At 41.8% G+C, this 27,208-nt stretch overlaps 1 long non-coding RNA gene across 1 annotated transcript in view; it reads left to right on the top strand.

Annotated features, from left to right (window-relative positions):
- LOC139751206 (uncharacterized) overlaps positions 1-11,708 on the top strand; it is a 48,669-nt gene extending 36,961 nt beyond the window's left edge. Inside the window, exon 2 of the long non-coding RNA XR_011713304.1 lies at positions 11,637-11,708. This is a non-coding gene — a long non-coding RNA (uncharacterized lncRNA). The remainder of the gene's footprint in view (positions 1-11,636) is intronic.
- The last annotated feature ends 15,500 nt before the right edge of the window (positions 11,709-27,208 follow it).

The following is a 27,208-nucleotide window of genomic DNA, read 5'->3' as shown; positions in this document are numbered from 1 at the left end:
AAGGTGCAAGAGGTGAAAAAAAGGGCAAATGAGAGTTGGGGTGAGAGAGTATCATTAAATTTTAGGGAGAATAAAAAGATGTTCTGGAAGGAGGTAAATAAAGTGCGTAAGACAAGGGAGCAAATGGGAACTTCAGTGAAGGGCGCAAATGGGGAGGTGATAACAAGTAGTGGTGATGTGAGAAGGAGATGGAGTGAGTATTTTGAAGGTTTGTTGAATGTGTTTGATGATAGAGTGGCAGATATAGGGTGTTTTGGTGGAGGTGGTGTTCAAAGTGAGAGGGTTAGGGAAAATGATTTGGTAAACAGAGAAGAGGTAGTAAAAGCTTTGCGGAAGATGAAAGCCGGCAAGGCAGCAGGTTTGGATGGTATTGCAGTGGAATTTATTAAAAAAGGGGGTGACTGTATTGTTGACTGGTTGGTAAGGTTATTTAATGTATGTATGACTCATGGTGAGGTGCCTGAGCATTGGCGGAATGCGTGCATAGTGCCATTGTACAAAGGCAAAGGGGATAAGAGTGAGTGCTCAAATTACAGAGGTATAAGTTTGTTGAGTATTCCTGGTAAATTATATGGGAGGATATTGATTGAGAGGGTGAAGGCATGTACAGAGCATCAGATTGGGGAAGAGCAGTGTGGTTTCAGGTGTTTGCTTTGAAGAATGTATGTGAGAAATACTTAGAAAAGCAAATGGATTTGTATGTAGCATTTATGGATCTGGAAAAGGCATATGATAGAGTTGATAGAGATGCTCTGTGGAAGGTATTAAGAATATATGGTGTGGGAGGAAAGTTGTTAGAAGCAGTGAAAAGTTTTTATCGAGGATGTAAGGCATGTGTACGTGTAGGAAGAGAGGAAAGTGATTGGTTCTCAGTGAATGTAGGTTTGCGGCAGGGGTGTGTGATGTCTCCATGGTTGTTTAATTTGTTTATGGATGGGGTTGTTAGGGAGGTGAATGCAAGAGTTTTGGAAAGAGGGGCAAGTATGAAGTCTGTTGGGGATGAGAGAGCTTGGGAGTGAGTCAGTTGTTGTTCGCTGATGATACAGCGCTGGTGGCTGATTCATGTGAGAAACTGCAGAAGCTGGTGACTGAGTTTGGTAAAGTGTGTGAAAGAAGAAAGTTAAGAGTAAATGTGAATAAGAGCAAGGTTATTAGGTACAGTAGGGTTGAGGGTCAAGTCAATTGGGAGGTGAGTTTGAATGGAGAAAAACTGGAGGAAGTGAAGTGTTTTAGATATCTGGGAGTGGATCTGGCAGCGGATGGAACCATGGAAGCGGAAGTGGATCATAGGGTGGGGGAGGGGGCGAAAATTCTGGGAGCCTTGAAGAATGTGTGGAAGTCGAGAACATTATCTCGGAAAGCAAAAATGGGTATGTTTGAAGGAATAGTGGTTCCAACAATGTTGTATGGTTGCGAGGCGTGGGCTATGGATAGAGTTGTGCGCAGGAGGATGGATGTGCTGGAAATGAGATGTTTGAGGACAATGTGTGGTGTGAGGTGGTTTGATCGAGTAAGTAACGTAAGGGTAAGAGAGATGTGTGGAAATAAAAAGAGCGTGGTTGAGAGAGCAGAAGAGGGTGTTTTGAAATGGTTCGGGCACATGGAGAGAATGAGTGAGGAAAGATTGACCAAGAGAATATATGTGTCGGAGGTGGAGGGAATGAGGAGAAGAGGGAGACCAAATTGGAGGTGGAAAGATGGAGTGAAAAAGATTTTGTGTGATCGGGGCCTGAACATGCAGGAGGGTGAAAGGAGGGCAAGGAATAGAGTGAATTGGAGCGATGTGGTATACTGGGGTTGACGTGCTGTCAGTGGATTGAATCAAGGCATGTGAAGCGTCTGGGGTAAACCATGGAAAGCTGTGTAGGTATGTATATTTGCGTGTGTGGACGTATGTATATACATGTGTATGGGGGTGGGTTGGGCCATTTCTTTTGTCTGTTTCCTTGCGCTACCTCGCAAACGCGGGAGACAGCGACAAAGCAAAAAAAAAAAAAAAAAAAACTCTCTTACCCTTTCATTACTTACTTAGTCATAACTCCTCACACCACACATTGTATTCAAACATTTATTTTCCAACACATCCACCCTCCTCCGTACAACCTATCTACAGCCCATGCTTTGTAACCATATAGTATTGTTGGAACTATTATTCCTTCAAATATACTCTGTTTGTTCTCTGAGATATGTTCTCTCTTTCTACACATTCTTCATTGCTATTAGAACCCTTACTCCTTCCCCCACCCTATGACTCACTTCTGCTTTCATGGTTCCATTTGCAGCTAAGTCCATTCTCAGATATCTAAAACACTTCACTTCCTTTAATTTTTCTCCAATTAAACATACATTCCAACTAACTTGTCCCTCAACCCTACTGAACCTAATATCCTTGCTCTTATTCACATTTACTCTCAACTTTCTCCTTTCCCACACTTTTCCAAACTCAATCGCCAACTTCTGCAGTTTATCACTCGAATCAACCAACAGTGCTGTATCATCGTGAACAACAATTTACTCACTTTCAGTGCCCTCATCCCAAACAAACTGCATACTTGCCCCAATACAAAACTCTTGCATTTATCTCCCTAACCACTCCATCCTTAAACAAATTAAACAGCCATGGTTACATCACACACCCCTGCTGCAAACCAACATTCACTAGAAGCCAATCACCCAATTCCTACTTGTATTTATGCTTTACAACCTTCTAATGTCTTACCTTCCATGCCATATATTCTTTAAGACCTTCTCTAAAGCATCTCTATCAACCATATCAGATGCCTTCTTCAGATGTATAAGTGCCCCATACAAATCCATTGGTTTGTCTACGTATTTCTCACATACATTCTTGAAAGTAAACACCTGATCCACACATCCTTTACCATTTCTGAAACCTCATGGGAATGGGATGTATTAAGGGAAGCAGTGATGGCATGTGCGAGAGATGCATGTGGCATGGGAAAGCTGGGAGGTTAGCAGATTAGAAAGGGTAGTGTGTAGTGGGATGAAGAAGTAAAGTTATTAGTGAAAGAGAAAAGAGGCATTTGGATGGTACTTACAAGGAAGGAGTGCAGATGAGTGGGAGATGTATGATCGAAAGTGGTAGGTCAAGAGGAAGGTGCATGGGTTGAAAAAGAGGGCAAATGAGAGTTAGGGTGGAGAGTATCATTAAACTTTAGGGAGAATAAAAAGATGCTTTGGAAGGAGGTAAATTATGTGTGAAAGACAGGAGAACAAATGGGAGCATCCATGAAGAGGGTTAGGGGGGTGAGTGATGACAGGTAATGATGGATGGAGTGATGAGGAGATGGAGTGAGTATTTTGAAAGATTGTTGAATGTGTTTGATGATGGAGTGGCAGATGCAGGGTTTTATGGTTGGGAAGATGTGTGATGTAGGAGTCAGGGAGAGTGGTTTGGTGAAGAGGTGGTGAAAGCCTTGCAGCAGATGAAAGCTGGCAAGCAGCAGGGTTGGATGGTATTGCAGTTGATTTATAGATAAAGGGGGTAACTGTGTTGTTGTTTGGTTGTTAAGGATATTCATTGTATGTATGGATCATGGGGAAGGGCCTGAGGATTGGCGGAATGCGTGTACAGTGCCATTTTACAAAGGCAAAGGGGATAAAGGTGAGTGTTCAAACTCTAAAGGCATAAGTTTGTTGAGTATACCTGGAAAATTGTATGGTTTGGTATTGATAGAGAGGGTGGGGCATGTACAGAGCAATAGATATATATTTATTGCAAAATTTACCATGAATAGATATATATGGAGGATTGGGTATTCTGTTAGATGAAAAGAAATGGTCAACAGCTAGTGGAGTTGTGTGCTGAAAAAGGACTGGCGACTGGGAATACCTGGTTTATAAAAGGGGGACATACGGAAGCATATGTGTATGAGCATAAAAGATGGTAAGCAGGTGTTACTGGATTACATACTTATTAAAAGGTGTGCAAAAAAGGGACTCCTGGATGTGAATGTGCTGAGAGGGGCAGCTTGTGGGATGTCTGATGGAGGTGAAGGTGAAGATTTGTAGAGTTTTTCAGAAAAGAGGAAATCATATGAGTGAGAAGAGGGTGGTGAAAGTAAGTGAGCATGGATATGAGACTTTTGTGAAGGAATTCCAGGAGATAGTGAGTATAGAATGGATAAGGTGAGAGTAAACAGAGTAAGAGGAATGGGGAAGGAATGATAAGTATTTAGAGAAGCAGTTTTAGCATGTGTAGAAGGTGGGAGATAGGCAAATGGAAAAAGTGAGTGAGTGATAGGATAACAAAATGAAGTTGCTTGTGGAAGAGAAAAGGGGGATGTACAGATGGTGCTTACAGGGAAAGAGTGTGACTGATCAGGAGATGTACAAGAGAAAGCAGCAGGTCAAGAGGAAGATTTGGGGACTGAAAAAGAGGGTAAATTAGAGTTGGGTTGAGCAAGTAAAAGGGAGAATAAGATGGTTTGGAAGATTAAGAGTATGAGGAAAACAAGAAAACAAATGGGAACATCAGTGTAGGGGGCAAATTTTCAAGGTGATAACAGGTAATGAGGTGAAGAGAGGGAATGAGCATTTTGAAAGATTGTTAAATGTATTTGATGATAGGCTGGCTGATTGAGGGTGTTTGGGTTAGGGAAGTGAGCAAAGTAAAAGTCATGGGAAGTAGTTTGGTGAAGAGAGAAGAGATGGTAAAAGCCTTGTTTAAGATGAAATGTGCAAGGTGACTAGAGTGGTTGGTATTACAGTTGAATTTCTTAAGAAAGGGGGTGAATTTGTTGTTGACTGGTTATGGTTACTTAGGAATTTCATTGAATGTGTGATCATGGTGAGGTGCTTGAGGATTGGCAGAATGCATGGATAGTGCTATTGTACAAAGGCAGGGGTGACAAAGGTGAGTGTTTCAGTTACAGAGATATATGTTTGATGAGTGTACCTGGTAAGTTTTATGGAAGAGGGGTGACTGAAAGGGTGATGGCTTGCAGCAGAATATCAGGAATTATGTCATTTCAGGAGTGGTAGATATGTAGATCTGGTGTTTGCTTTGAAGTGTGTGTGTGAAATCGAAGAAAACATATGAAAGAGCTGATATAGATGCTTTGCAGAAGGTATTATGAATATGTGGTGTGTGAAAAAACTATATGAAGCACAAAGTTCTTATCAAAAGAGTAAGGTGTGTGTGAGAGTGGGTAGAGAGTGGCATAAGTGGTACACAACTGTGAAGGTGGGTCTTTGGTAAGGGTGTATTTTTTGATTTGCTAATGAATGGGGTGATGAGGGAGTTAAGTTTAAGGGTCCTGGAGAGACGGGTTGGTATACAGGGGGTGAGGGGGCCTGAGAATTGAGTTAGTAGCTTTTTGCTGTTGACATGGCACTGACAGTAGATTTGAGTGAGAAACTGCAGAAGTTAGTGTTTGAGTTTGGGAGTGTGTATGAAAGGAGAAAGTTGCAAGCAAATGTGAATAAAAGTAAGATTATTAGGTTTAGTAGAATAGGGAGACAGGTTAGTTGGGTTGTGAGTATGAATGAAGAGAAGTTGATGGATGTTTTACATACCTGGGGATGAATATAGTAGTGAATGGAACCATGTAAGTTGAGATGAATCATAGGGTGGGTGAGATTGGGATGAATATTCTGGGAGCATATAGAATGTGTGGAAAGAGAGGTAGGTCACTGTTTGGGAGGGCAAAACTGGGCATATTTGAAGGTATAGTAGTCTCAACGATGTTGTATGGGTTCAAGGCATGAGATAAAGACGAAACTGTATAGTAGAGGGTGAATGTATTGGAAATAAAATGTTTGAGGACAATACGTGGTGTAGAAGGGTTGATCAAATCAGTAACGATTGGATATGATAGGATTGTAGATAAGATAGGAGATAGAATGTAGTTGAGAAAGCTGAAGGGATTTGCTGACATTGTTTGGGCACATGGAGAGAATGAGTTACGAGAAGCCAACAAAGAGGATACATGTCCGAAGTGAAGTGAACAAGGGAAAGTGGGAGGCCATCTTGGAGATGGAAGGATGGAGTGGCCTGAACATAAGATAGGATGAAAGGCATGCTTGGGATAGAGTGACTTGGAGCACTGTGCTGTCATTGGACTAAACGTGGGCATATGAAGTTGTCGGGGGAAAGGTCTGTAAGGCCTGGTTGTGGATAGGTGACTGTGGTTTCATTGCATTCGACGTAATGGCAAGAGAATGGCTGTGAGTAAATGAATCCTTTTCTCTGTCTGTTCCTGGTACTACCTCAGTAATGTGGGAAACAGCAAACAAGTATGAAAGAAGAAAAAGATGTATGGATTCCTTACTACGTATTTATTTATATGGTAACTGTATGCCCTTTGCCTTTTTTTTTTTTTAGCAACCTTGCTCCCCCTTCCACCCTAAAGAAAAAATGCTACACCCATGCTACAAGTATCCTTTTGCATAATGATTTTTTAAGTTATTTTTTTTCATTTTCTATTTCTTTGAGGCATAAATTGGAATGTTGATCCTTATTATTCATAATGCATTTCATTTTTTTTTTTCATTTGCACTGTAAGATCAGATATGCTGATCTAGCTGGTCATCTTACATGATTGCAAGCTCTTTATTTGTACTTTACGGTGCATACATTTAGCATGTACAAATTGAAGGGGTAAGAAACAGCAGTATAAACTGCTAGAAAGAATTGCTTAACAGTATTATACTTTTAGTAGTTAAGTTTTTTTTTTTACAAAACATTCTGAAATGACAGGACTGTTGTAGGGCATTTGCATGTCAAGATTAATTAAGTCTAATTTAAGAAATACTGCATGGTTAAGAACTCTAGTTATTGTAGTTCAAGTAAGACATTTCTTACAAGGTACTTGTTTTTAAAGTCTCAGTTAAATATATCAATAATCTTTGGAATAAAAGTTTATGCTAATACTCTGTATATGTTAAAGGGCCAACATTAGTTAAACCTGTCTTTTTACCTTGGAATCACCTACCATTTCCTTTGTTGTCGCTGTGGGTTTGAGCTTTTTTCACAGGCTTGGTATGGCATCCAGGCATGCAGTAGCAAGATGCAGATATTTCACTCATCATCTGGTGCTGGACATGCTTTCATCTGTTTGCTGTTTCTCTTTATAATTCAGTTTCACTCCATATATCTCTCAAAACATATAAGCCAACAGTCCCAAATTTGGTCACAAAATTAAACTTTCTGTTCAAATTATGCATTGATTTTTATCATTTGTGTATGCATACTGAGCAGTTTTCATGAAAAATTGTACCATCTTCAAAATGAGCAAAGTATCGCTTGCTCTGCTTGATGTGAAGGATATTTTAAAGGAAACTATTAGTTTTTATCAAGATGAGCAATTATTACATATTTTTGGGCTCTTAGTAGGATGCAAGGAAAGGATTCTATTTTGTTTTTTACATATATTAAAGCTTTTACCACTTAACCCTTTTGGTGCTTATTTGAATTTCAGCCTTGTTTCCATAAGTATGTCAGTGATCCACAAAAAATGTAATTAACAATTTAATTTAACCTTTTCTGTTAGTTTTCCAATATAAGGAGGAGATATTATCTAGATCTGGCTCTAAACGTCTTTGAAATCCTTTCTGGATAGAGAAAAATGATGTTTTACTTAAAAAGAATGCAGAAAATATGTGAAAAATGGCATATAAATTGACCCAGTTAGGTCATTAAAGAACTAAAGTAATTTTTTGTTTTTAAAAAGGTAAATTTGAATACCAAAATGCACTATATGATGTCATTATGTATAACATGTGAAGAATGTTCTTGAAAACATGGCAGGTTTCTGGTGAAAAAAAAGCTGTAATTTTCCTAATGATTTTTATTTTGTAATTTCTGTAGATTATGATGTTGACAATAAACATACAGTATTATGTATGCTATGGAATAATTACAGCTAATATGTATGTTATGAAGTGATTACATCTAAATCATGTAAAAGATTTGGCTAATATCCAAAATTTAATATCTGATTCCCTAAGTTTTGTATCAAGTTATTCGTATTAGCCAGACGTAGTTCTGGAATGTTATGGCGTTTGTGTATGGGGACTGGTATAGCTAATTTGGTTGATTGATATGAGTCAGGTGTGTCCACCTCCTCATCACCTAATTGCACTTCTGAGGTATTACAGTCATTGATGTCCTCAAACTTGCTTCCATTCTCTGACATTGTCAGAATGGCTTCAGTATCTGCATCAATCACAGTGGTCTCCTTGCCGCTCATGGATGCTATGGGAGAGGCAAACACCTTGGAAAGCTTTGACACAGACATAAAAGCATTGTTTAGCAACTTATTCTATAATCTCTGATCTGTATAAGAATAACATGAAATTTGAAACATAATGACTACAGTATGATTGATAGATAGCTGATGAATGAATCATTGATATCATGCTCAGAACATGAAGGTTAACAGATAAGAGTTAAATGGCTGCTAACTCAATGTGTTATCAGTCAGCTAATCAAATATTGAAAAATACAAAATGCTGTGCTGTGTAAATGAGGCATCTCTCCCAAACTTCTGGCTTATACATATATTATATTATTTATTTATTTTACTATACTTTGTCACTGTCTCCTGCGTTAGCGAGGGAGCGCAAGAAAATGGACGAAAGAATGGCCCAACCCGCCCACATACACATGCATCACCTAATACACGTCCACACACACATATACATTTCTATACATTTCAATGTATACATATGTATACATACACAGACATATACATATATACACATTCTTATGAGTCCATGGGGAAAATGAAACACGATAAGGTTCCCAAGTGCACTTTCGTGTAATAATTACATCATCAGGGGAGACACAAGAGAGAAATATAAGTCAGTTGATATACATCGAAGAGACGAAGCTAGGATGCCATTTGGTAAACATATGTCCTAGCTTCGTCTCTTCGATGCATATCAACTGACTTATATTTCTCTCTTGTGTCTCCCCTGATGATGTAATTATTACACGAAAGTGCACTTGGAAACCTTATTATGTTTCATTTTCCCCGTGGACTGATAGGAATATCTTGATCACGCGCAAAATTATGATTCTTCCCAACATATATACACATGTACATGATTCATACTTGCTGCCTTTATTTATTCTCGTCGCCACCCCACCACACATGAAATGACAACCCCCTCACCCCGCATGGGCGCGAGGTAACGCTAGGAAAAGACAATAAAGGCCACATTCGTTCACACTCGTCTCTAGCTGTCATGTATAATGCACCGAAACCACAGCTCCCCTTCCACATCTAGGCCTCACAAAACTTTCCATGGTTTACCCCAGATGCTTCACTTGCCCTGGTTCAATCCATTGATAGCATGTCGACCCCGGTATACCACATCATTCCAATTCACTCTATTTCTTGCACGCCTTTCACCCTCTTGCATGTTCAGGCCCCGATCGCTCAAAATCTTTTTCACTTCATCCTTCCACCTCCAATTTGGTCTCCCATTTCTCCTCATTCCCTCCACCTCTGACACATATATCCTCTTTGTCAATCTTTTCTCACTCATTCTCTCCATGTGACCAGACCATTTCAACACAACCTCTTCTGCTCTCTCAACCACACTCTTTTTATTCCACACATCTCTCTTACCCTTTCATCACTTACTCAATCAAACCACCTCACACCACATATTGTCCTCAAACATCTCATTTCCAACATATCCACCCTCCTCCGCACAACCCTATCTATAGCCCTTGCCTCGCAGCCATATAACATTGTTGGAACCACTATTCCTTCAAACATACCCATTTTTGCTCTCTGAGATAATGTTCTCGCTTTCCACACATTCTTCAGCGCTACCAGAACCTTTGCCGCCTCCCCATCCTGTGACTCACTTCTGCTTCTATGGTTCCATCTGCTACTAAATCCACTCCCAAATATCTAACTCCCAGATATCTAAAAGACTTCACTTCCTCCAGTTTTTCTCCATTCAAACTTACCTCCCAATTAACTTGTCCCTCCACCCTACTGAACCTGATAACCTTGCTCTTATTCACATTTATTCTCAACTTTCATCTTTCACACACTTAATCAAACTCAGTCACCAACTTCTGCAGTTTCTTACCCAGATCAGCCACCAGCGCTGTATCCTCAGTGAGCAACAACTGACTCACTTCCCAAGCCCTCTCATCCACAAGACTGCATACTTGCCCCTCTCTCCAAAATCTTGCATTCACCTCCCTAACCACCTCATCCATAAACAAATTAAACAACCATAGAGACATTATGCACCCCTGCCGCAAACCGACATTCACTGGGAACCAATCACTTTTCTCTCTTCCTACTCGTACACGTGCCTTACATCCTTGGTAAAAACTTTAATCTGCTTCTAGCAACTTACCTCCTGCACCATATACTCTTAAAACCTTCCACAAAGTAGCTCTATCAACCCATCATATGCCTTCTTCAAATCCATTAAAACTACATACAAATCCATCTGTTTTTCTAAGTATTTCTCACATACATTCTTCAATGTATGTGAGTGGATGGACCATTCTTCATCTGCTTCCTGGTGCTACCTCTGATGTGGGAAGTGGAGATCAAGTATAATGAATATAAATAGATATAATATATATTCATAAGTAGCATCAATGAGACTGCCTTGATTAGGGCATTTAGTTGCCTGTGCCATTTCAGCTAACAAAAAAAGTTATTCATTTTATCACCTCATTACAAGTGCCTCATATTAGTATCTCAGGTGATAGGTACTGTAGTAATGAATTCATATGTAAGGTATAGTGCATATAGATGGTAGTATATGAATTGATTTAACTTCTGTACAATGATCTACATACTGTATGAGCAGAGCTGAATATAAGTAAACACATCCATTAATTGCGATTTTGCTCACAGATGACAGCATACATATGAGGGATATTCCTGCTTGTCACAGTAGAAGGAAAAGTTTTTGTAAAGCTGTGGGGTAAACCCACTTGTCTCATCAAATAACTATGAATGTGAAAATGGATATAACCTCTTTCAGCACCAAAAGGGTTAAACTCCTGCCTTAGTATTGGTTGTAATTTAATGAAATTTTTCTAAACTCTGTTGTGGCCATGTGTCAGATTCATATTTCCATACTTTGGTGGGAGTTCATTGCTTTTAGTAATTGTCTCATGGAGAATATAATTAGAATTTTAAATATATTAAGAGTTCAAACCCAGACGGTGATAAGATGAATTATAATTATCAATAAATATTTTTATAGGTTGGAATGCAACAATTAAATGGACTGTGACTGAAATGCTTGTAATTAAGCTGCATGATACATCCTCGGGGGCTGTTGGGGTATATCTTCTCTTAATTATTTATAACTTAGTATGATTGCTGTGAAAGTGAGTCCCTCATGAACTTATTAAAACTGTTGGATGTGCATCAGTGTTCTTTTAATGGAATAGTTTAAACATTTAACCTCTCTTTTGTGTATGGTTGGAAGATTGAGAATAAATCTCAGACTGCTGAATGTTTCTTTACTAAACCCTTGTATGAATGTTGATTGAGAGATCCCACTGTATTGTAAATTATGATTTAGTTAACCACCAACGTATAGACAAGTTACCCCGCTGCCGTCCACTTGCCTGGCATGAGTGGAATAAGCTAACGTTGGCCCTTGTGTTACTTCCACAGCCGAGTATTCACAACTTTGCCTTTCATGCAGGCCAGCCTGCCTCAGACTCCAACGACTCAAATGGACCTGTCCGTAAAGTCAAAAGAGTAAGTATCACGTACACAGAGTACTTTGTTTAGTTCTAACTTAGGAGTTAGATGTTAGTATAGTTGGAATCTTACTGAAAATTCCTGCTTGTTACGGAAATTAAAGATAAATGCATTTGAACCTTCATTGTTATAGAAATGCTAAGGGAAAATCAACAGTACTGAACCCAAAGACAAAGTATTGAGGAACAACATATGATAGGCAACATGAATGATTTGAAAGAAGCAATAAACCATTCCTTGAGAGACATTTCATATGACATTGCTCATACTGTGCAGAAGCATTATTATGATTCAGGTAATTCAGTAGTTATTCAGTACGAGATGATAAGTGAGAGAGATATATTAGTAGGAAGTTAAGGTCATGAATAAATTAAATTTTCTTTTAAAGTTTAATAAATGATCATGTAACTGAGGAAACACATGGTACAGATGTATGATTTGCTCAGAAAATGGCAGCTTTCCTGCAGAACATATTGTGTATGAAGGATGCCAGCGAGTATACACACACTGAATGAATGTGTGAAATAGTGAATGAAAGACTTTGTATGCTGTTTCTCAGCATGGATTTAACTCTTCATACAAAAACTATATCATTTACTTTGTGTTTACAGCTTCTTTATTTGCATCTCATTTGTAATTTTTTCATAGAACTGCTTAAGCATCTTACCTTTCATCTCGCCACATGCCACTCACATCTCTTTTATATAGAGCTTTGTGTGATGAATCTTTCATTTTATTCATTGAATATTTCCAGGCATATCTAATTTTCAAGTGTTGTTGTATGATGTATGCGAGTAGAACCCATCTGCAAATAAGTCCATATATATATATATATATATCTTTCTTTCTTTCAAACTATTCGCCATTTCCCGCGTTAGCGAGGTAGCGTTAAGAACAGAGGACTGGGCCTTTTTTGGAATATCCTCACCTGGCCCCCTCTGTTCCTTCTTTTGGAAAATTAAAAAAAAACGAGAGGGGAGGATTTCCAGCCCCCCGCTCCCTCCCCTTTTAGTCGCCTTCTACGACACGCAGGGAATACGTGAGAAGTATTCTTAATCCCCTATCCCCAGGGATAATATATATATATATATATATATATATATATATATATATATATATATATATATATATATATATATATATATATATTTTTTTTTTTTTTTTTATACTTTGTCGCTGTCTCCCGCGTTTGCGAGGTAGCGCAAGGAAACAGACGAAAGAAATGGCCCAACCCCCCCCATACACATGTATATACATACGTCCACACACGCAAATATACATACCTACACAGCTTTCCATGATTTACCCCAGACACTTCACATGCCTTGATTCAATCCACTGACAGCACGTCAACCCCGGTATACCACATCGCTCCAATTCACTCTATTCCTTGCCCTCCTTTCACCCTCCTGCATGTTCAGGCCCCGATCACACAAAATCTTTTTCACTCCATCTTTCCACCTCCAATTTGGTCTCCCTCTTCTCCTTGCTCCCTCCACCTCCGACACATATATCCTCTTGGTCAATCTTTCCTCACTCATCCTCTCCATGTGCCCAAACCACTTCAAAACACCCTCTTCTGCTCTCTCAACCACGCTCTTTTTATTTCCACACATCTCTCTTACCCTTACGTTACTCACTCGATCAAACCACCTCACACCACACATTGTCCTCAAACATCTCATTTCCAGCACATCCATCCTCCTGCGCACAACTCTATCCATATCCCACGCCTCGCAACCATACAACATTGTTGGAACCACTATACCTTCAAACATACCCATTTTTGCTTTCCGAGATAATGTTCTCGACTTCCACACATTCTTCAAGGCCCCCAGAATTTTCGCCCCCTCCCCCACCCTATGATCCACTTCCGCTTCCATGGTTCCATCCGCTGCCAGATCCACTCCAAGATATCTAAAACATTTCACTTCCTCCAGTTTTTCTCCATTCAAACTCACCTCCCAATTGACTTGACCCTCAACCCTACTGTACCTAATAACCTTGCTCTTATTCACATTTACTCTTAACTTTCTTCTTCCACACACTTTACCAAACTCAGTCACCAGCTTCTGCAGTTTCTCACATGAATCAGCCACCAGCGCTGTATCATCAGCGAACAACAACTGACTCACTTCCCAAGCTCTCTCATCCCCAACAGACTTCATACTTGCCCCTCTTTCCAAAACTCTTGCATTTACCTCCCTAACAACCCCATCCATAAACAAATCAAAACAACCATGGAGACATCACACACCCCTGCCGCAAACCTACATTCACTGAGAACCAATCACTTTCCTCTCTTCCTACACGCACACATGCCTTACATCCTCGATAAAAACTTTTCACTGCTTCTAACAACTTTCCTCCCACACCATATATTGTTAATACCTTCCACAGAGCATCTCTATGAACTCTATCATATGCCTTCTCCAGATCCATAAATGCTACATACAAATCCATTTGCTTTTCTAAGTATTTCTCACATACATTCTTCAAAGCAAACACCTGATCCACACATCCTCTACCACTTCTGAAACCACACTGCTCTTCCCCAATCTGATGCTCTGTACATGCCTTCACCCTCTCAATCAATACCCTCCCATATAATTTACCAGGAATACTCAACAAACTTATACCTCTGTAATTTGAGCATTCACTCTTATCCCCTTTGCCTTTGTACAATGGCACTATGCACGCATTCCGCCAATCTTCAGGCACCTCACCATGAGTCATACATACATTAAATAACCTTACCAACCAGTCAACAATACAGTCACCCCCTTTTTTAATAAATTCCACTGCAATACCATCCAAACCTGCTGCCTTGCCGGCTTTCATCTTCCGCAAAGCTTTCACTACCTCTTCTCTGTTTACCAAATCATTTTCCCTAACCCTCTCACTTTGCACACCACCTCAACCAAAACACCCTATATCTGCCACTCTATCATCAAACACATTCAACAAACCTTCAAAATACTCACTCCATCTCCTTCTCACATCACCACTACTTGTTATCACCTCCCCATTTGCGCCCTTCACTGAAGTTCCCATTTGCTCCCTTGTCTTACGCACTTTATTTACCTCCTTCCAGAACATCTTTTTATTCTCCCTAAAATTTAATGATACTCTCTCACCCCAACTCTCATTTGCCCTTTTTTTCACCTCTTGCACCTTTCTCTTGACCTCCTGTCTCTTTCTTTTATACATCTCCCACTCAATTGCATTTTTTCCCTGCAAAAATCGTCCAAATGCCTCCCTCTTCTCTTTCACTAATACTCTTACTTCTTCATCCCACCACTCACTACCCTTTCTAATCAACCCACCTCCCACTCTTCTCATGCCACAAGCATCTTTTGCGCAATCCATCACTGATTCCCTAAATACATCCCATTCCTCCCCCACTCCCCTTGCTTCCATTGTTCTCACCTTTTTCCATTCTGTACTCAGTCTCTCCTGGTACTTCCTCACACACATATATATATATGTATATATATATATATATATATATATATATATATATATATATATATATATATATATATATATATATATATCTGGGAGTGGATCTGGCAGCGGATGGAACCATGGAAGCGGAAGTGGATCATAGGGTGGGGGAGGGGGCGAAAATCCTGATAGCCTTGAAGAATGTGTGGAAGTTGAGAACATTATCTCGGAAAGCAAAAATGGGTATGTTTGAAGGAATAGTGGTTCCAACAATGTTGTATGGTTGCGAGGCGTGGGCTATGGATAGAGTTGTGTGCAGGAGGATGGATGTGCTGGAAATGAGATGTTTGAGGACAATGTGTGGTGTGAGGTGGTTTGATCGAGTAAGTAACGTAAGGGTAAGAGAGATGTGTGGAAATAAAAAGAGCGTGGTTGAGAGAGCAGAAGAGGGTGTTTTGAAATGGTTTGGGCACATGGAGAGAATGAGTGAGGAAAGATTGACCAAGAGGATATATGTGTCGGAGGTGGAGGGAACGAGGAGAAGAGGGAGACCAAATTGGAGGTGGAAAGATGGAGTGAAAAAGATTTTGTGTGATCGGGGCCTGAATATGCAGGAGGGTGAAAGGAGGGCAAGGAATAGAGTGAATTGGAGCGATGTGGTATACCGGGGTTGACATGCTGTCAGTGGATTGAATCAAGGCATGTGAAGCGTCTGGGGTGGACCATGGAGGGCTGTGTAGGTATGTATATTTGCGTGTGTGGATGTATGTATATACATGTGTATGGGGGGGGGTTGGGCCATTTCTTTCGTCTGTTTCCTTGCGCTACCTCGCAAACGCGGGAGACAGCGACAAAGTATAATAAAAAAATAAAATAATAATATATATATATATATATATATATATAGTCGAACGTCCGTTCTAGTGAAGGTTGCGTTCTATAGATTAGTGGAAATATGTTGTGGCTATCCCTGGGGATAGGGGTGAAAGAATACTTCCCACGCATTCCTCGCGTGTCGTAGAAGGCGACTAGAGGGGACGGGAGCGGGGGGCCAGAAATCCTCCCCTCCTTGTATTTTTTTAACTTTCTAAAACAGGTGAATGCAAGAGTTTTGGAAAGAGGGGCAAGTATGAAGTCTGTTGTGGATGAGAGAGCTTGGGAAATGAGTCAGTTGTTGTTCGCTGATGATACAGCGCTGGTGGCTGATTCATGTGAGAAACTGCAGAAGCTGGTGACTGAGTTTGGTAAAGTGTGTGGAAGAAGAAAGTTAAGAGTAAATGTGAATAAGAGCAAGGTTATTAGGTACAGTAGGGTTGAGGGTCAAGTCAATTGGGAGGTGAGTTTGAATGGAGAAAAACTGGAGGAAGTGAAGTGTTTTAGATATCTGGGAGTGGATCTGGCAGCGGATGGAACCATGGAAGCGGAAGTGGATCATAGGTTGGGGGAGGGGGCGAAAATTCTGGGAGCCTTGAAGAATGTGTGGAAGTCGAGGACATTATCTCGGAAAGCAAAAATGGGTATGTTTGAAGGAATAGTGGTTCCAACAATGTTGTATGGTTGCGAGGCGTGGGCTATGGATAAAGTTGTGCGCAGGAGGATGGATGTGCTGGAAATGAGATGTTTGAGGACAATGTGTGGTGTGAGGTGGTTTGATCGAGTAAGTAACGTAAGGGTAAGAGAGATGTGTGGAAATAAAAAGAGCGTGGTTGAGAGAGCAGAAGAGGGTGTTTTGAAATGGTTTGGGCACATGGAGAGAATGAGTGAGGAAAGATTGACCAAGAGGATATATGTGTCGGAGGTGGAGGGAACGAGGAGAAGTGGGAGACCAAATTGGAGGTGGAAAGATGGAGTGAAAAAGATTTTGTGTGATCGGGGCCTGAACAAGCAGGAGGGTGAAAGGAGGGCAAGGAATAGAGTGAATTGGATCGATGTGGTATACGGGGGTTGACGTGCTGTCAATGGATTGAATCAGGGCATGTGAAGCGTCTGGGGTAAACCATGGAAAGCTGTGTAGGTATGTATATTTGCGTGTGTGGATGTATGTATATACATGTGTATGGGGGTGGGTTGGGCCATTTCTTTCGTCTGTTTCCTTGCGCTACCTCGCAAACGCGGGAGACAGCGACAAAGCAAAAAAAAAAAAAAACTCTCTTACCCTTTCATTACTTACTTAGTCATAACTCCTCACACCACACATTGTATTCAAACATTTATTTTCCAACACATCCACCCTCCTCTGTCGTGGGAGACAGCGAAAAAGCAAAAAAGAATATATATATATATATATATATATATATATATATATATATATATATATATATATATATCTTTCTTTTCTTTCATACTATTTGCCATTTCCCGCGTTAGCAAGGTAGCGTTAAGAACAGAGGACTGGGCCTCTGAGGGAATATCCTCACCTGGCCTCGTTCTCTGTTCCTTCTTTTGGAAAATAAAAAAAAAACGAGAGGGGAGGATTTCCAGCCCCCCGCTCCCTCCCCTTTTAGTCGCCTTCTAAGACACACAGGGAATACGTGGGAAGTATTCTTTCTCCCCTATCCCCAGGGATAATATATATATATATATATATATATATATATATATATATATATATATATATATATATATATATATATATATAGGGAATACCTGGTTTAAAAAGCGAGATATACATAAGTATACTTATGTAAGTAGGAGAGATGACCAGAGAGCGTTATTGGATTACGTGTTAATTGACAGGCGCGCGAAAGAGAGACTTTTGGATGTTAATGTGCTGAGAGGTGCAACTGGAGGGATGTCTGATCATTATCTTGTGGAAGCTAAGGTGAAGATTTGTATGGGTTTTCAGAAAAGAAGAGTGAATGTTGGGGTGAAGAGGGTGGTGAGAGTAAGTGAGCTAGGAAGGAGACTTGTGTGAGGAAGTACCAGGAGAGACTGAGTACAGAATGGAAAAAGGTGAGAACAGTGGAAGTAAGGGGAGTGGGGGAGGAATGGGATGTATTTAGGGAATCAGTGATGGATTGCGCAAAAGATGCTTGTGGCATGAGAAGAGTGGGAGGTGGGTTGATTAGAAAGGGTAGTGAGTGGTGGGATGAAGAAGTAAGAGTATTAGTGAAAGAGAAGAGAGAGGCATTTGGACGATTTTTGCAGGGAAAAAATGCAATTGAGTGGGAGATGTATAAAAGAAAGAGACAGGAGGTCAAGAGAAAGGTGCAAGAGGTGAAAAAAAAGGGCAAATGAGAGTTGGGGTGAGAGAGTATCATTAAATTTTAGGGAGAATAAAAAGATGTTCTGGAAGGAGGTAAATAAAGTGTGTAAGACAAGGGAGCAAATGGGAACTTCAGTGAAGGGCGCAAATGGGGAGGTGATAACAAGTAGTGGTGATGTGAGAAGGAGATGGAGTGAGTATTTTGAAGGTTTGTTGAATGTGTTTGATGATAGAGTGGCAGATATAGGGTGTTTTGGTCGAGGTGGTGTGCAAAGTGAGAGGGTTAGGGAAAATGATTTGGTAAACAGAGAAGAGGTAGCAAAAGCTTTGCGGAAGATGAAAGCCGGCAAGGCAGCAGGTTTGGATGGTATTGCAGTGGAATTTATTAAAAAGGGGGGTGACTGTATTGTTGACTGGTTGGTAAGGTTATTTAATGTATGTATGACTCATGGTGAGGTGCCTGAGGATTGGCGGAATGCGTGCATAGTGCCATTGTACAAAGGCAAAGGGGATAAGAGTGAGTGCTCAAATTACAGAGGTATAAGTTTGTTGAGTAGTCCTGGTAAATTATATGGGAGGGTATTGATTGAGAGGGTGAAGGCATGTACAGAGCATCAGATTGGGGAAGAGCAGTGTGGTTTCAGAAGTGGTAGAGGATGTGTGGATCAGGTGTTTGCTTTGAAGAATGTATGTGAGAAATACTTAGAAAAGCAAATGGATTTGTATGTAGCATTTATGTATCTGGAGAAGGCATATGATAGAGTTGATAGAGATGCTCTGTGGAAGGTATTAAGAATATATGGTGTGGGAGGAAAGTTGTTAGAAGCAGTGAAAAGTTTTTATCGAGGATGTAAGGCATGTGTACGTGTAGGAAGAGAGGAAAGTGATTGGTTCTCAGTGAATGTAGGTTTGCGGCAGGGGTGTGTGATGTCTCCATGGTTGTTTAATTTGTTTATGGATGGCGTTGTTAGGGAGGTGAATGCAAGAGTTTTGGAAAGAGGAGGAAGTATGAAGTCTGTTGGGGATGAGAGAGCTTGGGAAGTGAGTCAGTTGTTGTTCGCTGATGATACAGCGCTGGTGGCTGATTCATGTGAGAAACTGCAGAAGCTGGTGACTGAGTTTGGTAAAGTGTGTGGAAGAAGAAAGTTAAGAGTAAATGTGAATAAGAGCAAGGTTATTAGGTACAGTAGGGTTGAGGGTCAAGTCAATTGGGAGGTGAGTTTGAATGGAGAAAAACTGGAGGAAGTGAAGTGTTTTAGATATCTGGGAGTGGATCTGGCAGCGGATGGAACCATGGAAGCGGAAGTGGATCATAGGGTGGGGGAGGGGGCAAAAATTCTGGGAGCCTTGAAGAATGTGTGGAAGTCGAGAACATTATCTCGGAAAGCAAAAATGGGTATGTTTGAAGGAATAGTGGTTCCAACAATGTTGTATGGTTGCGAGGCGTGGGCTATGGATAGAGTTGTGCGCAGGAGGATGGCTGTGCTGGAAATGAGATGTTTGAGGACAATGTGTGGTGTGAGGTGGTTTGATCGAGTAAGTAACGTAAGGGTAAGAGAGATGTGTGGAAATAAAAAGAGCGTGGTTGAGAGAGCAGAAGAGGGTGTTTTGAAATGGTTTGGGCACATGGAGAGAATGAGTGAGGAAAGATTGACCAAGAGGATATATGTGTCGGAGGTGGAGGGAACGAGGAGAAGGGGGAGACCAAATTGGAGGTGGAAAGATGGAGTGAAAAAGATTTTGTGTGATCGGGGCCTGAACATGCAGGAGGGTGAAAGGAGGGCAAGGAATAGAGTGAATTGGAGCGATGTGGTATACCGGGGTTGACGTGCTGTCAGTGGATTGAATCAAGGCATGTGAAGCGTCTGGGGTAAGCTATGGAAAGCTGTGTAGGTATGTATATTTGCGTGTGTGGACGTATGTATATACATGTGTATGGGGGGGGTTGGTTCATTTCTTTCGTCTGTTTCCTTGCGCTACCTCGCAAACGCGGGAGACAGCGACAAAGTATAATAAAAAAATATATATATATATATATATATATATATATATATATATATATATGTTGTATGGTTGCGAGGCGTGGGCTATGGATAGAGTTGTGCGCAGGAGGATGGATGTGCTGGAAATGAGATGTTTGAGGACAATGTGTGGTGTGAGGTGGTTTGATCGAGTAAGTAACGTAAGGGTAAGAGAGATGTGTGGAAATAAAAAGAGCGTGGTTGAGAGAGCAGAAGAGTGTGTTTTGAAGTGGTTTGGGCACATGGAGAGGATGAGTGAGGAAAGATTGACCAAGAGGATATATGTGTCGGAGGTGGAGGGAACAAGGAGAAGAGGGAGACCAAATTGGAGGTGGAGAGATGGAGTGAAAAAGATTTTGTGTGATCGGGGCCTGAACATGCAGGAGGGTGAAAGGAGGGCAAGGAATAGAGTGAATTGGAGCGATGTGGTATACCGGGGTTGACGTGCTGTCAGTGGATTGAATCAAGGCATGTGAAGCGTCTGGGGTAAACCATGGAAAGCTGTGTAGGTATGTATATTTGCGTGTGTGGACGTGTGTATGTACATGAGTATGGGGGGGGTGGTTGGGCCATTTCTTTCGTCTGTTTCCCTGCGCTACCTCGCAAACGCGGGAGACAGCGACAAAGTATAAAAAAAAAAAAATATATATATGATAGAGTTGATAGAGATGGTCTGTGGAAGGCACCAAGAATATATGGTGTGGGAGGCAAGCTGCTAGAAGCAGTGAAAAGTTTCCATCGAGGATGCAAGGCATGTGCACGTGCAGGAAGAGAGGGAAGTGATTGGCCCCCAGCGAATGCAGGTCTGCAGCAGGGGTGCGTGATGTCTCCATGGTTGCTCAATTTGTCCATGGCGAATGCAAGAACTTTGGAAAGAGGGGCAAGCTCGAAGTCTGTTGGGGATGAGAGAGCCTGGGAAGCGAGTCAGCCGCTGTTCGCCGACGACACAGCGCCGGCGGCTGACTCATGTGAGAAACTGCAGAAGCCGGTGACTGAGCCTGGCAAAGTGTGTGAAAGAAGAAAGCCAAGAGTAAATGTGAATAAGAGCAAGGTCACTAGGCACAGCAGGGCTGAGGGTCAAGTCAATTGGGAGGCAAGCCTGAATGGAGAAAAACTGGAGGAAGCAAAGTGCTCTAGACATCTGGGAGCGGATCCGGCTGCGGACGGAACCACGGAAGCGGAAGTGGATCACAAGGCGAGGGAGGGGGCGAAAATCCCGGGAGCCCCGAAGAATGTGTTGAAGTCGAGAACACCATCTCGGAAAGCAAAAATGGGTATATTTGAAGGAACAGCGGTTCTAACAACGTTGCATGGTTGCGAGGCGCGGGCCATGGATAGAGCCGCGCGCAGGAGGACGGATGCGCTGGAAATGAGATGCTTGAGGACAACGCGTGGTGCGAGGTGGTTCGATCGAGCAAGCAACGCAAGGGTAAGAGAGATGTGTGGAAATAAAAAGAGCGTGGTTGAGAGAGCAGAAGAGGGTGCCTTGAAATGGCCTGGGCACATGGAGAGAATGAGTGAGGAAAGATTGATCAAGAGGACACGTGTGTTGGAGGTGGAGGGAACGAGGAGAAGCGGGAGACCAAATTGGAGGCGGAAAGATGGAGCGAAAAAGACCTTGTGTGATCGGGGCCCGAACACGCAGTAGGGCAAAAGGAGGGCAAGGAATAGAGTGAATTGGACCGATGTGGCACACCGGGGTTGACGCGCTGTCAGTGGACCGAACCAGGGCACGTGAAGCGCCCGGGGCAAACCACGGAAAGCTGTGCAGGCATGTACACTTGCGTGTGTGAACGCACGTATACACATGTGTATGGGGGTGGGGGTGTTCGCCGACGACACAGCGCCGGCGGCTGACTCATGTGAGAAACTGCAGAAGCCGGTGACTGAGCCTGGCAAAGTGTGTGAAAGAAGAAAGCCAAGAGTAAATGTGAATAAGAGCAAGGTCACTAGGCACAGCAGGGCTGAGGGTCAAGTCAATTGGGAGGCAAGCCTGAATGGAGAAAAACTGGAGGAAGCAAAGTGCTCTAGACATCTGGGAGCGGATCCGGCTGCGGACGGAACCACGGAAGCGGAAGTGGATCACAAGGCGAGGGAGGGGGCGAAAATCCTGGGAGCCCCGAAGAATGTGTTGAAGTCGAGAACACCATCTCGGAAAGCAAAAATGGGTATATTTGAAGGAACAGCGGTTCTAACAACGTTGCATGGTTGCGAGGCGCGGGCCATGGATAGAGCCGCGCGCAGGAGGACGGATGCGCTGGAAATGAGATGCTTGAGGACAACGCGTGGTGCGAGGTAGTTCGATCGAGCAAGCAACGCAAGGGTAAGAGAGATGTGTGGAAATAAAAAGAGCGTGGTTGAGAGAGCAGAAGAGGGTGCCTTGAAATGGCCTGGGCACATGGAGAGAATGAGTGAGGAAAGATTGATCAAGAGGACACATGTGTCGGAGGTGGAGGGAACGAGGAGAAGCGGGAGACCAAATTGGAGGCGGAAAGATGGAGCGAAAAAGACCTTGTGTGATCGGGGCCCGAACACGCAGTAGGGCGAAAGGAGGGCAAGGAATAGAGTGAATTGGACCGATGTGGCACACCGGGGTTAACGCGCTGTCAGTGGACCGAACCAGGGCACGTGAAGCGCCCGGGGCAAACCACGGAAAGCTGTGCAGGCATGTACACTTGCGTGTGTGAACGCACGTATACACGTGTATGGGGGTGGGGTGCCCCCCCCGCCCGCTTCTCCGCGCCACCTCGCAAATGCGGGAGACAGCGGCAAAAAAAATAAAATATATATATATATATATATATATATATATATATATATATTTTTTTTTTTTTTTTCAAGCTATTCACCATTTCCCGCGTTAGCGAGGTAGCGTTAAGAACAGAGGACTGGGCCATTGAGGGAATATCCTCACCTGGCCCCCTTCTCTGTTCCTTCTTTTAGAAAATTAAAAAAAAAAAAAATTGAGAGGGGAGGATTTCCAGCCCCCGTCCCTCCCCTTTTAGTCGCCTTCTACGACATGCAGGGAATACATGGGAAGTATTCTGTCTCCCCTATCCCCAGGGATTATATATATATATATATATGTGTATATATATATATATATATAAATATATATATATATATATATATATATATATATATATATATATATATATATATATATATATATATGTATATATATTTCTTTCTTTTCTTTCAAACTATTCGCCATTTCCCGCGTTAGCGAGGTAGCGTTAAGAACAGAGAACTGGGCCTTTGAGGGAATATCCTCACCTGGCCCCCTTCTCTGTTCCTTCTTTTGGGAAAAAAAAAAAAAAATAATGAGAGGGGAGGATTTCCAGCCCCCTGCTCCCTCCCCTTTTAGTCACCTTCTACGAAGTTTGAAAGTATATATATATTCTTTCTTTCAAACTATTCGCCATATATATATATATATATATATATATATATATTCGCCATATATATATATATATAGAATGTGTTGGGGGGAAGAGGGTGGTGAGAGTAAGTGAGCTTGGGAAGGAGACTTGTGTGAAGAAGTACCAGGAGAGACTGAGTACAGAATGGAAAAAGGTGAGAACAAAGGAGGTAAGGGGAGTTGGGGAGGAATGGGATGTATTTAGGGATGCAGTGATGGCTTGCGCAAAAGATGCTTGTGGCATGAGAAGCGTGGGAGGTGGATTGATTAGAAAGGGTAGCAAGTGGTGGGATGAAGAAGTAAGATTATTAGTGAAAGAGAAGAGAGAGGCATTTGGACGATTTTTGCAGGGAAAAATGCAAATGAGTAGATGTATAAAAGAAAGAGACAGGAGGTCAAGAGAAAGGTGCAAGAGGTGAAAAAGAAGGTAAATGAGAGTTGGGGTGAGAGAGTATCATTAAATTTTAGGAAGAATTTTTAAAAAGATGTTCTGGAAGGAGGTAAATAAAGTGCGTAAGACAAGGGAGGAAATGGTAACTTTAGTGTAGGGGGATAATGGGGAGGTGATAACAAGTAGTGGTGATGTGAGAAGGAGATTGATCGAGTATTTTGAAGGTTTGTTGAATGTGTTTCATGATAGAGTGGCAGATATAGTGCTTTTTGGTCGAGGTGGTGTGCAAAGTGAGAGGGTTAAGGAAAATGATTTGGTAAACACAGAAGAGGTAGTAAAAGCTTTATGGGAGATGAAAGCCGGCAAGGCAGCAAGTTTGGATGGTATTGCAGTGGAATTTATTAAAAAAGGGTGTGACTGTATTGTTGACTGGTTGGTAAGGTTATTTAATGTATGTATGATTCATGGTGAGGTGCCTGAGGATTGGCGGAATGCGTGCATAGTGCCATTGTATAAAGGCAAAGGGGATAAGAGTGAGTGCTCATATTACAGAGGTATAAGTTTGTTGAGTATTCCTTGTAAATTATATGGGAGGGTGTTGATTGAGAGGGTGAAGGCATGTACAGAGCATCATATTGGGGAAGAGCAGTGTGGTTTGAGAAGTGGTAGAGGATGTGTGGATCAGGTGTTTGCTTTGAAGAATGTATGTGAGAAATTCTTAGAAAAGCAAATGGATTTGTATGTAGCATTTATGGATCTGGAGAAGGAATATGATAGAGTTGATAGAGATGCTCTGTGGAAGGTACTAAGAATATATGGTGTGGGAGGCAAGTTGTTAGAAGCAGTGAAAAGTTTTTATTGAGGATATAAGGCATGTGTATGTGTAGGAAGAGAGGAAAGTGATTGGTTCTCAGTGAATGTAGGTTTGCGGCAGGGGTGTGTGATGTCTCCATGGTTTTTTAATTTGTTTATGGATGGGGTTGTTAGGGAGGTGAATGCAAGAGTTTGGGAAAGAGGGGCAAGTATGAAGTCTGTTGTGGATGAGAGAGCTTGGGAAGTGAGTCAGTTGTTGTTCGCTGATGATACAGCGCTGGTGGCTGATTCATGTGAGAAACTGCAGAAGCTGGTGACTGAGTTTGGTAAAGTGTGTGAAAGAAGAAAGTTAAGAGTAAATGTGAATAAGAGCAAGGTCATTAGGTACAGTAGGGTTGAGGGTCAAGTCAATTGGGAGGTAAGTTTGAATGGAGAAAAAGTGGAGGAAGTAAAGTGTTTTAGATATCTGGGAGTGGATCTGGCAGCGGATGGAATCATGGAAGCGGAAGTGAATCATAGGTTGGGGGAGGGGGCGAAAATCCTGGGAGCCTTGAAGAATGTGTGGAAGTCGAGAACATTATCTCCGGAAGCAAAAATGGGTATGTTTGAAGGAATTGTGGTTCCAACAATGTTGTATGGTTGCGAGGCGTGGTCTATGGATACAGTAGTGCGGAGGAGGGTGGATGTGCTGGAAATGAGATGTTTGAGGACAGTATGTGGTGTGAGGTGGTTTGATCGAGTTAGTAATGTATGGGTAAGAGAGATGTTTGGAGATAAGAAGAGCGGGGTTGAGAGAGCAGGAGAGGGTGTTTTGAAATGGTTTGGGCACATGGAGAGAATGAGTGAGTAAAGATTGACCAAGAGGTTATATGTGTCGGAGGTGGAGGGAACGAGGAGAAGTATGAGACCAAATTGGAGGTGGAGAGATGGAGTGAAAAAGATTTTGTGCAATCGGGGCCTCTCTTCCTACACGTACACATGCCTTACCTCCTAGATAAAAACTTTTCACTGCTTCTAGCAACTTGCCTCCCACACCATATATTCGTAGTACCTTCCACAGAGCATCTCTGTCAACTCTATCATATGCCTTCTCCAGATCCATAAATACTACATACAAATCCATTTGCTTTTCTAAGTATTTCTCACATACAATCTTCATAGGAAACACATGATCCACACATCCTCTACCACTTCTGAAAGCACACTGCTCTTCCCCAATCTGATGCTCTGTACATGCCTTCACCCTCTCAATTAATACCCTCCCATATGATTTCCCAGGAATACTCAACAATTTGAGCACTTACTTTTATCCCCTTTGCCTTTGTACAGTGGCACTATGCAAGCATTCCGCCAATCCTCAGGCACCTCACCATGAGTCATATATAAATTAGATACCCTTACCAACCACACAACAATAGTCACCCCCTTTTTTAATAGATTCCACTGCAATACCATCCAAACTCACTGCCTTGCTGGCTTTCATCTTCCTCAAAGCTTTTACTACCTCTTCTTTGTTTACCAAATCATTTTCCCTAACCCTCTCACTTTGCACACCACCTTGACCAAAAGACCCTATATCTGCCACTCTATCATCAAACACCTTCAACAAACTTCCAAAATACTCATTCCATCTCCTTCTCACATCACCACTACTTGTTATCACCTCCCCATTAGCCCCCTTCACTGAAGTTCCCATTTGTTCCCTTGTCTTACGTACTTTATTTACCTCCTTGGAAAACATCTTTTTATTCTCCCTAAAATTTAATGATACTCTCTCACCCCAACTCTCATTTGCCCTCTTTTTCACCTCTTGCACCTTCCTCTTGACCTCCTGCCTCTTTCTTTTATACATCTCCCACTCATTTGCATTATTTCCCTGCAAAAATCATCCAAATGCCTCTCTCTTCTCTTTCACCAATGATCTTACTTCTTCATCTCACCACTCACTACCCTTTCTAATCTGCCCACCTCCCACCTCTCTCATGCAACAAGCATCTTTTGTGCAAGAAATCACTGCTTCCCTAGATACATCCCATTCCTCCCCCACTCTCCTTACGTCCTTTGTTCTCACCTTTGTTCTCCTGGTACTTCCTCACACAAGTCTCCTTCCCACGCTCACTTTCTCTCACCACTCTCTTCACTCCAACATTCTCTTCTTTTATGAAAACCTCTACATATCTTGAC

The sequence above is a fragment of the Panulirus ornatus genome, chromosome 1, assembly GCF_036320965.1.
Source record: "Panulirus ornatus isolate Po-2019 chromosome 1, ASM3632096v1, whole genome shotgun sequence".
NCBI classification, from domain to species: domain Eukaryota; kingdom Metazoa; phylum Arthropoda; class Malacostraca; order Decapoda; family Palinuridae; genus Panulirus; species Panulirus ornatus.
The sequence above is the reverse complement of the archived record's forward strand: the minus strand, read 5'-3'. Positions and strand labels throughout refer to the sequence as shown.